Consider the following 15976-nt stretch of genomic DNA (forward strand, 5'->3'; position numbering starts at 1 on the left):
GGCCACCAGAAAGATAGACTAAGAGAGAAAGGAGAGTCAGCATATGCATTACAATGCCATATGATTACACTAACTGACAATGAAGCTATCTTCCTTTTATACCTGATATACAGGTCTGCAGTTTAAGTAATGTATGTTATGCTAGTTTGTTAACATGCAGCAACAGAGAACTTATTCATCATGTGCACATTAACAATCTCTCACAGAATGAGAGGGAGACCCGCTTAATGTAGAATCCATCTACTTTTTCTAGGCCACATCTGCAAGCCTTAATTTTAAAGGAATATTTGAACCACAAATTAAAATGTTGGCATCATTTACCCACCATCAAACTCATATGAATTGCGTTCCCATATTCATTAGCACACAAAAGGAGACATTTAGAAAAGTGTCCTGTTTGCTGTTAACCATCAGTCATTGAATTAAACTTCAGATCAGTTTCATGATGAAATTTACTGAGACCAGTTGTAATCTAGCTCAAATGATTCACTGAAAAGATTTATGGAAGATTGAAGTTCAGATTTGAAATGAATCAGGACTTTAATTTGGATTCTTGATACTGTGTAGTTTCAGAGGTTCACAATACAAATTTTATGATGTTTTATGGTGCCTTTGCATCATTAGAATCAAAAGCTTAAAGCTCAAAAGTTTTCACAAGCACATAACAACCATTCTACCTCAGATTGTTGGTAAAAAAAAACACACACAGAATTGTTTCCCAGGTGACTTATGTGATTTCAATAACCTTCAACATGCATTAAAGTGAAGGAGGTATTATAAAGGAAGCTTAGTGGTAATAAAATTTATTGCACCCTCGGAGGCTCAGTTGTGAGATTACAGGTGAATTGTGGGATATCATTTTGTTAGGGTGAGGTTTCAATCTATACCAGTGTTAATTTCGTTGACTAAATATTTTCGTCATTATTTTCGTCATAAATATATTTTTGCGGACGAAAACGAAACGAAAACTATAAAAGAAGTCACTGATGGAGACTAAAGCTATGACTAAATTGATTGACATTATCGTCAACGAATCAAGGACGAGACGAAAATAGACTGTTACGAAAATCTAATCAGCAGACAAAACGGAACAGGCGAGACTGCATGAGAGAAGAGAACCAATCAGAGCCTGACTTATTGAGACGTGAAGCGAAGGTATTTAGTTTTTGACTGAGCTCCCGGGAAGACGGCATTTGAAGAGGTGATGTCTAAAAGAGTGACAAAATGTCCACAGCTCACTTCACGTTTGACGACGAACAAAACAAATCTAAGTGTAAAGCATGCGGAGCGATCATTCGTGGCAAGAACACAACCAATTTGAAAAGACATTTACAGATGAGCCACCGGACATTTTCTCAAAGGTAAATTCACAACGATGTTCTTTTGTTTATTGAGCTAAGCAAAATTGTAAGACTACAGTGCGTATATGTTGTAGGCATTAAATATTACGAACTGAAAAGTACTGTAAAATAGCCCCTTCTTCAAATTAGATGAGAGCACCATACCAATGCTTAATATTATGCTACATACAGTACATTTGATTAATACTAATGTTTAGTATATTTTATAATGTTCTACTTGTTGACAATATCACAAATATTTCTAGATGAGTCATGTGAAACATGAATCTTCACATCCTATCATTACACATACTAATCTAGCAATATTGTAGTATTTAAAACATACAATATTGCTAGACAAATGAATACCTTTTAAAATCTTGTTACTTTGTTTATCCACCTAGCTGCCAACTTATTAAATACTTACTTTAAATTAAAAATGTTTGCACTTATTGTTTAGCTCAGCTGTAAGCTTTAAGGTCCTGGACCTAACTTTATTTTTATTTTATTGATGGTCAATTGGCAGCTAGTTATTGTTTACATTATCATGACAGTGTTTGTTGCTGCATAAAAGCTTTTAAATTGAAATAAAGACACAGTTGTGTTGAACTAAAGTTGAATTTGTGTTTTATATATTTTGGTTAAGTTTGTTTCCTATACCAGCGGTAAAAAATTGTCTAGTAAATCTGTTATTGATTTTATTCTTATTTTAGTCAACTAAAATACCAAGCAATTTTAGTCGACTAAAATAAGACTAAAATTAAAACAAATCAGATGACTAAAACTTGACTAAAACTAAAAATAATTATAGTCAAAAGACTAAGACTAAAACTAAATTAAAATTTAGTGTCAAAATAAACACCGTTCTATACAATATCTGACAGCTAACCCACTTTAAAAGGGAGGCACCAACCTTCTTATAATTCACTCAGCAATAGAATTAAAATTATGTCAGAATTTCTTTTGTGATAACTTTTGAGCTTTAACTTGATTAACGCGTATACACATTATGAGGCATTTTCTCCTGATAACCCCGGAAAGTTAAATTAAATTACAACTTTCAGTTTTGATAGTGCCGATAAGAGCAATACATCAATCGAATCTGTAAAGGGTCTACTTTTTTTTGTATACAGACATAATAACAACAAAACTTTGTGCATTTATGAAATAAAAATAACAAACAAGGTGGGCTGTCTGCAGCCTTTGTCTGCGCTGATCTTCATTTACAAACAATTCATTAAAATGAACTGTAACTCTGAACAGAGACATGAAAGATATATCTATAGAAAGCCTGACATGTCTACTTTTAAACTAAACAAGTTACCGAAAACAAATATTCTGTGATAACGTAATCCATATGAAAACAACGCGATGTCCGTTTTCACATCTCCCTTCATTATATCTAATGCGACCATGTCCACGCGTTGAACGTGCTATTCCGATTACAATGTTTCACTGAAAAGCGTGGCTTGAATACGCCCATACAACAGAAAACAACGCAGCGAGACTGTTCAAGTTTTTTTTTTTTTTTTTTGAGGAATAAGACATAATTCACCCCGAAAAGATGTGATGTGTATTACCTCAGGATTTGAGATTTCCTCAGTAAAAAAGAATGAAATGCTTTAGCAGAGAGGTCATAAACATGAGTAAGTCACTTTTTATTTATTGATATGCTGCTTTAAAAGTCAGCTTTGATTGTTCGTAATAAACTGTTTAACTGCACTTGCAAGTGAATATTAAATTATGTTGTGGGATAATTAAATATATTCTAAATAAACTACAAACATAAAATTAAGTACATTTATTTTGTCCTGACATTCTTTCTTGTAACTCTTTCCTCTCAGTCCAAACCTGACTTAAAGGCTCATTATGCAGCTCATTATGCAGCTCATTATGCAGCTCATTATGCAGGTCTTTGTCTTCTCAGGTGTAAATCACAATGATATTCATGATAGTTGACGCCTACTCTCATATGACTTTTACAAACAAAACGTGTCTTATAAAATTTAAATCAATATATTGTTTTCTGTGAGTGAGTAAACAAGATGATTTTAACATAATTTAGAAAGTAAAATTCTAGGCTACAAGCTTAAGTTCTCAAAAGTCCCGGCAACCATTGTTCTGTGATTATTCAAGTGATTTAACATTTTTAGTTTTTCACTAACCACGCATAACATTTTTTTTTTCTCAAAAACACAATCGTGTACATACATGCTGCTCACATATTATTATAGCCCAGTTTTTCTCCAGGCCCCAAAAATACCCTTAGACTCCAGAGGGTTAACTTCCTGATTTTTAGGAGTTAAGTGGCACTGTGCATTTCAGCCCTGCTCTTTATATGCACACATTTTATGTTAATAAACCACAGGTAAACATCATGTAACATCACGGCATACTTGATTGCACACTACTTTGCCATGGGCCACAGTACAATGTTAAAATGAAGCATGTCTGCTTAAACCTCCCTCATTTATCTCTTTCAAAAAGGAGAAAATAGTCATGCTGGAGATGCTGCCCCTCAGCAAACCTCCTCTCTGATGCACACAATGCAAACAACACAAAGCAATGGCATCTTTATTTCCAGTTTACGCCTCTGACTGCAGCTTGACTGAACTTGCTTGTATTTTTATTATTATTTTTTTTTTTTTTTGCATAAATGATGGATAGGGGAATGATTCTCGGTTCTGAATTTTATATTCTAATCAATGAATGCAAAGATTATCACTCTGTTTCAAAAGTTAGTGAGCTTTACAGAGGCAGCAGATTTCTAAGGAAGCACTCTAACTGTAAAATAATCTCATAAGTGATCCATTTTGAGTTTGCTATTAACGTTACTAAGCTAATGAGATACTGATTATGAGATAATATTATCCCTTAAAATGCTGCCTATGTAGACAGATCACAAGGATTTGGAATAGAGAGTCTAGTAATGAACAAATGTCTGAGTTTATATTAGGAAATAATGTTTTCTATCAAACTTTTTGAGCAAGTGGGAAAGGTATTATTCACTTTTTTTATTTTCTCGAATCCCAAAGGTGGCATTTTTTCTATAGGAAAGAACAAGCTTGAAAAAGTGGACCTCCACAGTAAGAGAATAGAACATGAACAGCACAGCACAAAGCCTTGAATATTTTTATTTTTTTTATTTTTCATGTATTTTTGCAGACAACCACTGCAACGCAAAAAAAAACTTTTTTGAAATATATATTTTTTAAAAGACATGGTTGATGTTGCTTTGCAGCTTCTGTAGTTTTTATAAACAAATAAACCAAAACCATATATATATATATATATATATATATACAGATTGAAAATGGGTAGCTTTGAAACATTTTTATTTAGTTCTTTACAAATTAATTTTACTTACTACAGCATCCTGAAGCACGTGATTCAATCCCACCACATGTCTAATGTATTTCATCAAAGAAATAAAATGCTCCCTTTCCTTACTTAGTCACAGATACACAAACAAAACTGTTTATCATTCCCCTATAGTTCTAACTCCTGCCGGCCTTGCATTTGTCAGAGAGGTGTGTGTGTTATATCCGACATGACCGGAATACATAAAGCACTTCTTTATCACTGTGAAAGATGCCTTTTCTGAAAGGTTCAGCCAATGGGAATTTAAATTACAGGATAGTAAGTGCATGTCTACTTAAATCACATGATGGGAAATCTAAAAACAAATAATAATAATAAAACAAATCTGTCATTATTTACTCACAGAGAAAACTTCTCAAATGTGTGAGACTTAACCCCGATTAAACCCGTAAAACCTTTAAAAAACTGTTTTTGATATCTAGTTTGACAAGGGACCAAAATATTTGGCAGCACACAAACAAAATTGCATTTTTATATAATTTGAGTTTCATATCACACCCACTAATAAACAACTTGGCATAGACAAGACCTCAATTCTCATCAATTCTGACTTCACTCTTGTATATTATAAATATTCTCACTGGAATTAAACACTCCTCTATAAGTGAATGCATTTCATAAGTATTGCGCAAAATGACTTTATCAGTGAAGAACGGGGGTTTATTGAACATCAATATAAGCAAGAATGTAGTCAGCGTCTCTAAGGCTTATTGGACACACAGCAATGGCAGAAAAGGTCATGCCAATAGCTGACAACTCATTGAACTAAATAAAGTTGCAAATGTCACTTCCTGAAGTAAACATCATCAATGCATCGGCTAGAGGACGTGAGCTGATTGGAGGACCAGAAGAGCCAATCACTGGAGGAGAATGGTGATTGTGTGATTCTTGCAGGCGTACTGCAGTCAGGTTTGGTTGCCTGTTAAGGGGACATCTGGTGAAGGACTAAATAGTAATAATGACAATCATGATTGCATCTCTGCGTGACAGGGCTATGGTCCGGTAACCGTGTCCTCTACTGTCCCAGTCACTAGTCTATGGGTCTGCCCTCTCCATATGGGACTGGCTGATATTAGTATCATGAACTCTTTGGCAGGCCGACTCAGCCAACTGAGCACTGGAGCTTTGAACTCACCCACGAGGTCAGGACACTGTGACATTAACAATTGTCTGAAGGCTTGTGCACCTATAAATAATAGGTTTATTGCTCTCTGAAGCACCCGAAGAGACCATTTATCAAGTAAATGTCTCATGAAATGATCATGAAAATAGTATTGGATTCACTAGAGGGTTTTGATTAAACTTGAGTTAAACGTTTTAAAATGTTTTTAACAGGATGCCATTAGCTGTCAGCTCAATTTTTGTTTTAAGAGCATATTGTGGAAATTCACCCAAAAATGTTCACTCAGAATGATTCATTCAAAAATTACAATTCTGTCATTATTTACTCACTCTCATGTTGTTCCCATATGATTATCTTTCCCCCCCCCCCCCAAAAAAGCTGAATAAATATGATCACCATTGATGTATGGTTTGTTAGGATAGGATAATATTTTGCAGAGATACAACTATTTGAAAATCTGGAATCTGAGGATGCAAAAAAAATTGTATACTGAGAAAATCGCCTTTTAAGTTAGACATAATATCTTAGACATAAGCAACACGAGGGAGTAAACAACAGAATTGTAAATTTTTTGAGAACTATCCCTTTTAAAAAAATAACTATAAAAGAAAATATACAATTGATACCCGGCAACTATGGTATTTCTGTATCAATGTCATCACAGTGTTCATGAAAGGGAAGTAGGCTTATTTGGAGAGGGATATTTCATTCCCTTTCAGTCGGTCACGTTCGACGTTACGAATGGAGATCTCGCCCGAGAGCCCAATCACCTTCGAGTGGTACAAAACGAGCCAATGGTACACAGAGTACCTTGGTGTGCGGGATTTGCATCGCGAGCTCCGCCCCGCAGAGCGGGTATATAAGGAGCAACGCGAGCAACTCGCTTTCAAGCTTTCGCTTCGGAGCCGAGCACATCGTGTGCTGCTTTCACCGGAGTGTTACAAGCAAGAACTGGTGTGACGGCACGATTCAGCGGTTCGTCTGGGTTTCTTGCAACAGCTACCGCGTTCCCCTGAGCGCTTCAACACCTCTGAAAGAGCAAATTTCTTTCACAAAAGAGATACAGGCCGATTTGCATCTTTTTAAAGATGTCATTTCGCCCGTGTGTTTCTGGGTGCGGTCGATACATCGCTCCTCGTGATGGTCACGATCGTTGTGTCACATGTCTGGGCTTCCAGCACGCTGAGACTGCATTCGTGGATGGCTCATGTTCTCATTGCGGGGGCATGACCATCTCGGCGTTGAGATCGAGACTCAATTACCTTAAAAGGTATAGAGTCCCCTCTGCCACACCCCGTTCTAGCTCTTCTTCTCGTAGAGAAGACTCGCTTGAGTCCTCGGGAGATGAGGATTCGGCTGCGTTGCCTCCCTCGGGAGTGCCAGCGTTGTCCGAGTCCGATCCCGAGCTGACGGCCGTGCTTTCCCGGGCAGCGGAGAGCATCGGGCTTGAGTGGAATCTTCCACCCTGTCCCGAGCACTTGAGGCTGAATGATTGGTTCCTGGGGGCTGCTCATGCGGATTGCCAGCACCCCCCTCTGGTTTCTTTCTTCCCGAAAGTGCACCAGGAGGTAACCAGTTCTGCCCGAAACCGTTCTGGTACTTCCTCCGCCTTCACTGCCCTCGATGGTGGGGCGGCCAAGGGGTATGCTGGTGTGGAGGCGGCGGCAGTTCTTCTTCCTTCCCGGGTTTCGGCACCAGTGTACAAATGTTCGAGGATGGAAAGGAAGAGGACGAGGGGTCAGCTTGACTGCTGATGCTTTTATTAAACAAAGAGTTAACTCAATGGTGACACTCACATCGTAAATAACAAAAACTATGAACACTTCCGGGTTTGCGGCTTCCGGCTCGTGCGGTCGTCAGCAGTCGTTCTCTCTCACCATTACTCCGGTTTCCCCTGGCATTAAATACTCTCTCCATGCCAATTACTAGAACAAGAGACAGGTGTTGATTATTTCCCTTCAACCCGCTCACTCACCGTTCATCTCCCGACTCTCTCTCCCGCTGCAGGCTTCGCTAAACCATGCCTCCGCCTCCACAGCTGGGATTCCCTCAGTGGAGCGTTATGTTGCGCTGCAACTGTGTCCACAGAGCGCCTCCGCTTGGAGTGGTGGTTCCAAGCTGCCCTCTAAGGCCTGTAAGTTCTCATCCACGCTTGTGGCAAAGGCTTACAGAGCTGCGGGCCAGGCCGCTTCTGCCCTGCATGCCATGGCCTCACTTTAGGTCTATCAGGCCAAGCTGCCCTGGCAGCTGCACGAGGGCAGTGCTGACCCAGGGGTTTTGCAGGAGGCGCGCACTGCTACCGACCTCGCTTTAAGGGCAAAAAAGGTCACTGCGCGCTCCTTGGGTCAGGTGATGTCCACTTTGGTGGTCCAGGAGCGCCACCTATGGGTGAACCTGGCAGACATGATGGAGTCTGATCGGTCTCAGCTCCTCAACTCCCCGGTTTTCCCAGAATGGCCTCTTCGGCGACGCGGTAGAGAGCTTTGCCCAGCAGTTCTCTGCCGCCCAGAAGCAGTCTTAGGCCATCAGACACATCCTGCCCCAGCGGCCCACTGCTGCCTCCACCCCGCCGCCCGCGCAGCCGCCTCAGCCTGCTCGTCACCGAGGGTGCCCCCCTGCAGCTTCCTCCACTCCCGCTTGGCCACAGCAGCAGCCTTCACCCCGGCCGCAGAAAGGAGATGGCCGCAGAAGGGTGGCGCAGTCCGTCTCTGCCCCTAAGCCTGCCAAACGCCGGGCCGAGCAGCGTTCCTGAGACGGGCGACCCAGAGTTGGAGACGTCAGCTCGTCAGGTGATGGTAGCAGGACCACTCCTTCCCCCGGAGGAGAATCCTTTGTTCTCATTTTCTTTTTGTTCCGCCACTGGCCCTGCGGCTGGTGGTACCCAAACCTTCACTAAAAGAGATATTTCCTCTACCTCCGGGTCTCAAGAGGCCACGAACGACAGTTGGCGACGTGCTAACTCGCCGCTCTCGTTCTCCTCATGCGCGCAGAGGTCGCGACCCTGCTGGCAAAGGGCGCGATAGAGCCGGTCCCTCCAGCCGACATGAAGTCCGTCCTTTGCCGGAGAGCTCTGCACAGACTCTCGTTCAAGATGCTAATGCCCAAGCACATTTTTGAAAGCATTCGTCCGATGGATTGGTTTGCAGTCATCAACCTGAAGGACGCGTACTTTCATGTCTCCATTCTTCCTCGACACAGACTGTTTCTTCGGTTTGCTTTCGAGGGGCAGGCATATCAGTACAAGGTTCTCCCATTCGGGTTGGCCCTGTCTCCCCGCGTCTTTACGAAGGTCGCGGAGGGAACCCTGGCTCCTCTCAGGGAACAAGGTGTCCTTATTCTCAACTACCTCGATGACTGGCTGATCCTAGCTCACTCCCGAGAGCGGTTGTGCAAGCACAGGGATCTGGTGCTCAGACACCTCGCCCGACAGGGTCTTCAGGTCAACTGGGAAAAGAGCAAGCTCTCCCCTGTGCAGAGGATCTCTTTTCTCGGTATGGAAATAGACTCGGTCGCCACGCGGCTTACGAACGAGGGCGCGCAGTCACTGCTGAATTGCCTGAGACAATTCGAGGGCAAGAGAGCTTTTCCAATGAAACTGTTTCAGAGTCTCCTGGGGCATATGGCGTCTGCGGCGGCGGTCATACCGCTCGGGTTACTCCATATGAGACCGCTTCAGCACTGGCTTCACGACCGAGTCCCGAGATGGGCATGGCAACAGGGCATGCTCCGAGTGACCATCACTCCGGCCTGCAGCCAAAACTTCCCCCCGTGGTTGGAGCCCTCGTTTCTACGGGCCAGCGTGCCCCTAGAACCAGTGTCCAGACATGTTGTTGTGTCAACAGATGCCTCTGCCACGGGCTGGGGTGCCATGTGCAACGGCATGCTGTGTAAGTAAGACGTTCTGTGTATACAGTATACAGTTTTTTACAATTTACTAATATACAGTTTTTCCCTGGCCTATTATGTGTCTGGGCGAAGGACAGTATAGTCTGAAAGCAAATAAGCCCCTTTATTTCTCTTGTTTTCTTTTTTGTAGGTTTCAAAATGTGAAGGCAAAATACTAGAGTTGACAATGTTCTCAGTCGAATGAACTGTGCTGACGTGGTCCAGGTCTTATTACTCACAATCCCATATGCCATCTCACTGACACCAGGCAGAGACAAAGACCTACCTTTGGGACAAAATAATGTACAGGATGGAAATGTCCACTCTAAAAGGCCTCAGCTAATTCTAACAGGAATTCAAAGGGAATAAGCTTCGGTTTATTGAATTCGCAGTGAAAGTGAATCAACTTTGACTTACTGAACTGTTTTGTTTTTAGGGCTTCTTTTACAGTATATGCTGAATATGTGGTCTTATATTATCAGACATAGATAAATAGATATACATTTACAATAATCCATTATAATCAACAGCATTTAGTTGCAATACACAATTTCAAGCTAGATTTACAGTATACAGTTAAATTTTTGATACATACAATATAAACGCATATGACATTTCTCAACTCCTTGATTTCTTGTATCGATGCGAAATGTAAACTACATTATTGCCCATCTCTATTTTCTTTTTTATCACTGTTTAAAGCTGCTTTGACATGATCTGTATTGTAAAGTGCTATTGAAATAAAGGTGACTTGACTGGACTCCTGTTTTAACCCTATCAGCAGGACATCTATGACAGGCAGATTCCATTCAGAAGTCTCCCTGCATGGGTAATGTGGAGGAAAGCCACAAATCCTAAGGCACTGAGAATGCTTAAAACAAGGACAGGCCTGTATTCCCATCCTCCCATCTCACGGAGGCCCAAATCTTATTTTTGGTAATGTCATAAATCGAGTCATAAATCCATGTCATCCACTAATAGCAAAGAGTATTTATTATTACAGACCCATCACATAGAGGCCACAACCAAAAGCATTTAATTTGCTGCTGTATGGTAACTCTCACAGCTTCAGAGCACTAGGTCATTGGCAATTAGAGAGTGCAAGAAATGTGCTGACAGCTGGTGGGAACTCGATTTCAAAAGACTGTCTTTGTGTCTGAGGAGCACTTCTGTTCTGTTTTTGGCATTCTCTCGGACTGGTCTATCTGTGCAGACATCAGATGGGTGTGACTGAAACCCTTCCTAATGGCTTTTACAGAACATTTATGGCAGAGGCCTGCTTGGAGTGTTTTGGTGTATGCTTCATGCGGGAGACCATCTAATCCTTTCACGTGGCCTGTTAAATGGATCTTCATCTCGTAAGCGAGTAGTCCTCATTAATTGCAGAGGCTCAAGCCTCTTTCTCAGGAACAGAATGTACACGAATGCTGAGAGGGAAAGGGACATATTCCACTGCAATGGAGATGAAATCACATGTATGTGCATGTGTTTGTGTGTGAGTGTGTGTAATGTGGGACTGATAAGGAGGATGAGGCAAGGAATAAATAAAAGGCCCGTTGATGCCGATTTGGAGCTTTCAGACCAACTTCTCGGCTTAAAAGAGGTTAGTGGCTCACTAGTTCCAGATCTGCCATTGCACACTGCAGAAAATATCTCAAAGGTAACAAGAAGATTCTGAAATGGATCTCATGCAGAAAAAGTTTTTCCACATGGCCAAGTTGAACATACGAAATCATTATTTTATGTGACAAGGCATCAATATAGATAACAGCTGGATTGATATACAAGAAAATGTGAACATCACACGCAAAACTGCCACAGTGTTCGGGTGGTTGCCAGCAGGTTGCCACATGATTGCCATGTGATATAATATTGGGATTAAAAAAATAAGTTCAATTGCTTATAAATATAAGCTTCACAGCCTTGAGCATCACTTTTGTCAGAAACATCAATAATTACAGAAAAATGTAAAAAAAAAAAAAGACATCAAGAAAAAAACTAACACACACACACACACAAAAACAAAGCAAAGCAAAATTGTGTACCACTAAGCACCACTAACTAAACAAACAAACAAACAAATAATTATTTCTCATCTCACTCATATGGTCACTAGAGACAAGGCCTTCAAAATTAGACTGTTATGCAGAACGTCCCAGATCGTCACACTATGCACTAATCCTTGTGCTCCCACAGCAATGGGCGAGCTGTTAGATGTACCACTAATCTCTGCGATCCATCACGGTGGACCGCTTATGACAGGGTGGGATGTTCTCCTCATTTCTCTATTCATCTGTCTTACTGCTTGTAAAACTGTGGTCTGACCACTATTCCTCCCCCATGCTAATATCATCTGCTTCCCTTCAACACGGTCGGATGACATCATCTGCATGAAAAAAAAAATCAGTCTGTATCTCTATTATATTTAAGCTGCTGCAAGAAACCAACTGTTCCTAGTAAAGTGGTCACTGTGGCACATTTAGACAGATGAGTGAAATGTAATCATCTTGGTTACCGCATTGCAGGTTGTGCATCATTCAGAACTGAACAGAGAACACTTTTTAAATTCAATCCAGAGCAATTCCTGAATAGAATTCTAGAAAAATATCAATATATAGTAGGAAGATATCAATATAAATTTGATGCATCGTAGCAATATATAAACTCCTATGTATGTGTGTTCAACTTCCCGTGGGTGTGGCCAACTCAATTTAAATTCCAACTCATGGATTGAAAGGGATTCAATTTCCAACCTTGCTGGAATAAAATATATGATTTCAAGACAAATATTCCAGAATCAGCAAACCCACATTTTCTCTCTGTGCACTTTCTAATGGAAGGCACAACGTGGATGAATGATTCTAGTATACATCACAACCTGCCTGAAGGCTCGTTTTATATCATAGCCATGAGCTTTACGTGTAACAGACATCATGACAGATGGGTTGGGGGTTACGCAAACGCTTTAACGAAAGTCGGATCGCATCGGTATCCCTATCCTTTTCCATCACAAAAATGCAGAGCCAGTATGTGACACGATACAATGGAGGACAGGAGGCAAATGCAAGTAAGAATGTTTGAAGGAAAGTAATTGATGAGGAGATGTTGGTGGGTGACGCAGGGACCTCGACGGCAGCACAGACAGGGGAGTTGGTGTTTTGAGTGCGCTGGTGGAGGTAATGGTGATGATAGATCCAAGGTGATGGCAGTAGACCAAACAAGAAACAAGGCACGAAGCAGTAGAGCTGGAGGACAAACAGACATGAACCACGGAGGACCACAAACAAGAGACGAAAGACAGGGCATTAAGTAGGCTGGTGGAATGGGCTGCAGCTGCCCACATGAAACAATCAACATGACGTAACATAAGACGAGCAGGAGACGGTGCATTCATGAACCGTGACAGTATGGAATGACATTAGCATTCATTTGTGTAGGCCTGTCTTGCTCATTATGCTTTAAATCGATTATAATTTGTTTTAATGCTGCGCAGAGGAATGTAAACTGCAAGTGATTGGAATTTAAAAAGATATACAAACACTCAGCCAATGCAATCTTGGCAGGAACAGCAATAGAATTCAACCGAGGGGGCAATCTACACTTACATTAGGGGTGGGCACAAATTCAACCTGTAAAATATAATATAAAAGGCGGGTGAAAGGGTTGGCTGAGTGATGAAGAGCAGGGCTAACAGTATGAGCTATCAGAGCCATCACGGGAAATTACTGCTCTCTTAGATTACTTGGCAATGCGGGACACACTCACACAAATTCTGAGATTTCAGCTCAACATTTTGGCCCTTCAGACAGTGATCCTTGCTTGTTCTACCTTGGTATCACAAATTTGTGCATGCCAAACAAACTGCCATACCATTGGTTTCTGCTTGCAAGTGATGTCAAATACAAAGCTGTTTTGATATACTATATTTTTAATCAGATTACACCCAATGTGCTGCAAGTTTGATTCATTTAAAACTGGCTCATAAAAATAATTTGTTCATTTGTACACTGTTCATGCTGCATGTTCTTAATTCACTAAATAAACTGTCTCATAAGAATCATTTGTTTGTGAATCAGACTAAACTGTCCAGATCTTTTCAAATGTTTCTTGATATTATTTTGCACTTCCATTTAATCAATTTTAATGAAGACTGTATGAACTCACATTCTCAATTTAAATAAAATATGATTTTGAAACCCTCACACAGGCCTTTTTCTAAATTGGAACAATTAAGTGTTAAGCCAAAAAGACCTTCACAACTGCGTAAAGCAATTGTATCATGTCCGCTCAAGCAGAATGCAATGCCGTCTGGTGCCACAAGAGGCGCAAAAATGACAAACTTCACCTATAAACAAGCAAATCAGCTACCAATCCTGAAAATGGAAATTTGACTGTACAATCTGTATCTCTAGTAGAAGCAGTCAGACAGGAGCTCTATATATTGGCTTCATGCTTTAAACAAGGACAGAGCTGCTGAGGGAATATGGATGTGTTGTTATTGTTTGAAAGTGTTCATTACCACATCACCACAAAGAAGCTTCAGGTTAAAGCAATTATAGCCTGGCCTTTGTACGTGCCAAATTGGAGAAATGCTAATTTGACATGTTATTACAGCACAGCCAAAACATCCCCACCAGATATATAGCTGGGCAATTCCCTCTCCTTCACACTCAGCCTTGGTGTTAAATTACAGCAGGGTTGTGTAGGTGATGGTAATGTAGGTTGAACAGACCCACTAAATCTCCGTAACATTGGTAAAAGCTATGCCAGGCCAATTATTAATGACTTGTGTCTGTTCTAGTGCTGTTTGGGAGAAACAGGACAAAAAGGTTATGTGCTGCAGAAAGAGGATGCTATTGAACACAATGGAATGGAGTGAGAAGTCATTAGAGCATTGCGAGCCAAAGGAGAATGTGTTTCGTGTCTTCCATTTGAGCTATTCAACCATTTCAGAGAGTTTCAATCCATATCCTACCTCTACAGGTTTAACTTTTGTAACTAAGTTCTACTTCCAAAAAAAGAATCCAATTCAGACCTCTTACGCACAAGTCAATCAAGAAGGTCCTGTGACTCTAAGGCGGTCTCAGGTGTTATCTCAACCTAGGACAGACATGAGTAGCATAGCACACATCCCAGAGGTTCTTTCGGGCTCGTTCTAATTTGTCATCTTCTCCTGAGGCTCACTGGTTGTGTTCACTGAAGGCTCAGGAGCTGCTAATTGTTTAATCTTCAAGGAGGTCAGTCTCCTCACTTACACAAATTAGCCATGAGCCTGGAGCCATGGGAAATTAGGCCCCGGGCTTTTTTTCTGGCTCGGAAACCACTTTCACAGCAAGAACTGGATGTTTTCACTTTGTTTTCTCATTTTCTGCTTCCTTCCATCTCGCTGACACTCTCTCTTGCTCTTTTCCCCTCTCACTGTTTTCCTATCAGGAATCGATACATCGCCTGGGACACGAGAATGAAGATGAAAGCAGAGTTGATTTCTTGGAAGACCATGTCACTACTAATACAAGATGAATTGCTTAACTCACCGCGAGGAAGAAATACAGCCATTGATCTCGGCAGTGTTTGAGGTAATTGAATAGACTTACAGATCTCAGCTGGCAGCTGAACAGAGCAGTTCAGTTCATATGACTGCCGACGGTGACGCAACAGCAAGGCCTTTCAAAGACCTCTGCTTTCAGAGCGCATGGGTGTACGGGACATTTTACAGTGGCAGCCATGCCTCAATCAAACAAAAAATAAATAAATAAATAGATAAAAAAAAGGGGCTGTACATCACATTGAATGCTAATATCTTGTGCTTTGCAATAGCCTACAGACTCATTGATGCATTTAACCAGGGCACCAAAACTACTTTGAGATTCCCCAGAGGAAAACTCGCCCAGAAGTTAGACATTTAGATATCTCAGTAAGGTTGCATAAGCGCATCTTTGTGGCGCGGAGGACACAGAAGAGCATACGCAGCACGGTGATATGGAGTGACATAGAGGAGACCGTTGACAAAAGAATTATTGAATAAAGTTGTTATTTTAGTTTTCTTCACTTACAAAAAGTGTTTCCGTAGCTTCATATAACCCAGTCTGATGGGAGATGGAGTATTTCGACAACGACTTTCATACCTTTTATGGACCTTGACACTGTTATTTACTTGGCAGTCTATGGGACAGTCTCAAGCCTCCAAGTTTTCATCCAGAATATCTTAAATTGTGCTGATGTGATTAGTGACAACATTTTCATTTTA

General features: G+C 41.0%; 1 protein-coding gene across 2 annotated transcripts in view; it reads right to left on the bottom strand.

Annotated features, from left to right (window-relative positions):
• Positions 1 to 15976, bottom strand: part of LOC132153114 (receptor tyrosine-protein kinase erbB-4-like) — a 362426-nt gene that overhangs the window by 206176 nt on the left and 140274 nt on the right. The gene's annotated exons all lie outside the window — the stretch shown is intronic.

The sequence above is a fragment of the Carassius carassius genome, chromosome 11 (genome assembly GCF_963082965.1).
Source record: "Carassius carassius chromosome 11, fCarCar2.1, whole genome shotgun sequence".
NCBI classification, from domain to species: Eukaryota; Metazoa; Chordata; class Actinopteri; order Cypriniformes; family Cyprinidae; genus Carassius; species Carassius carassius.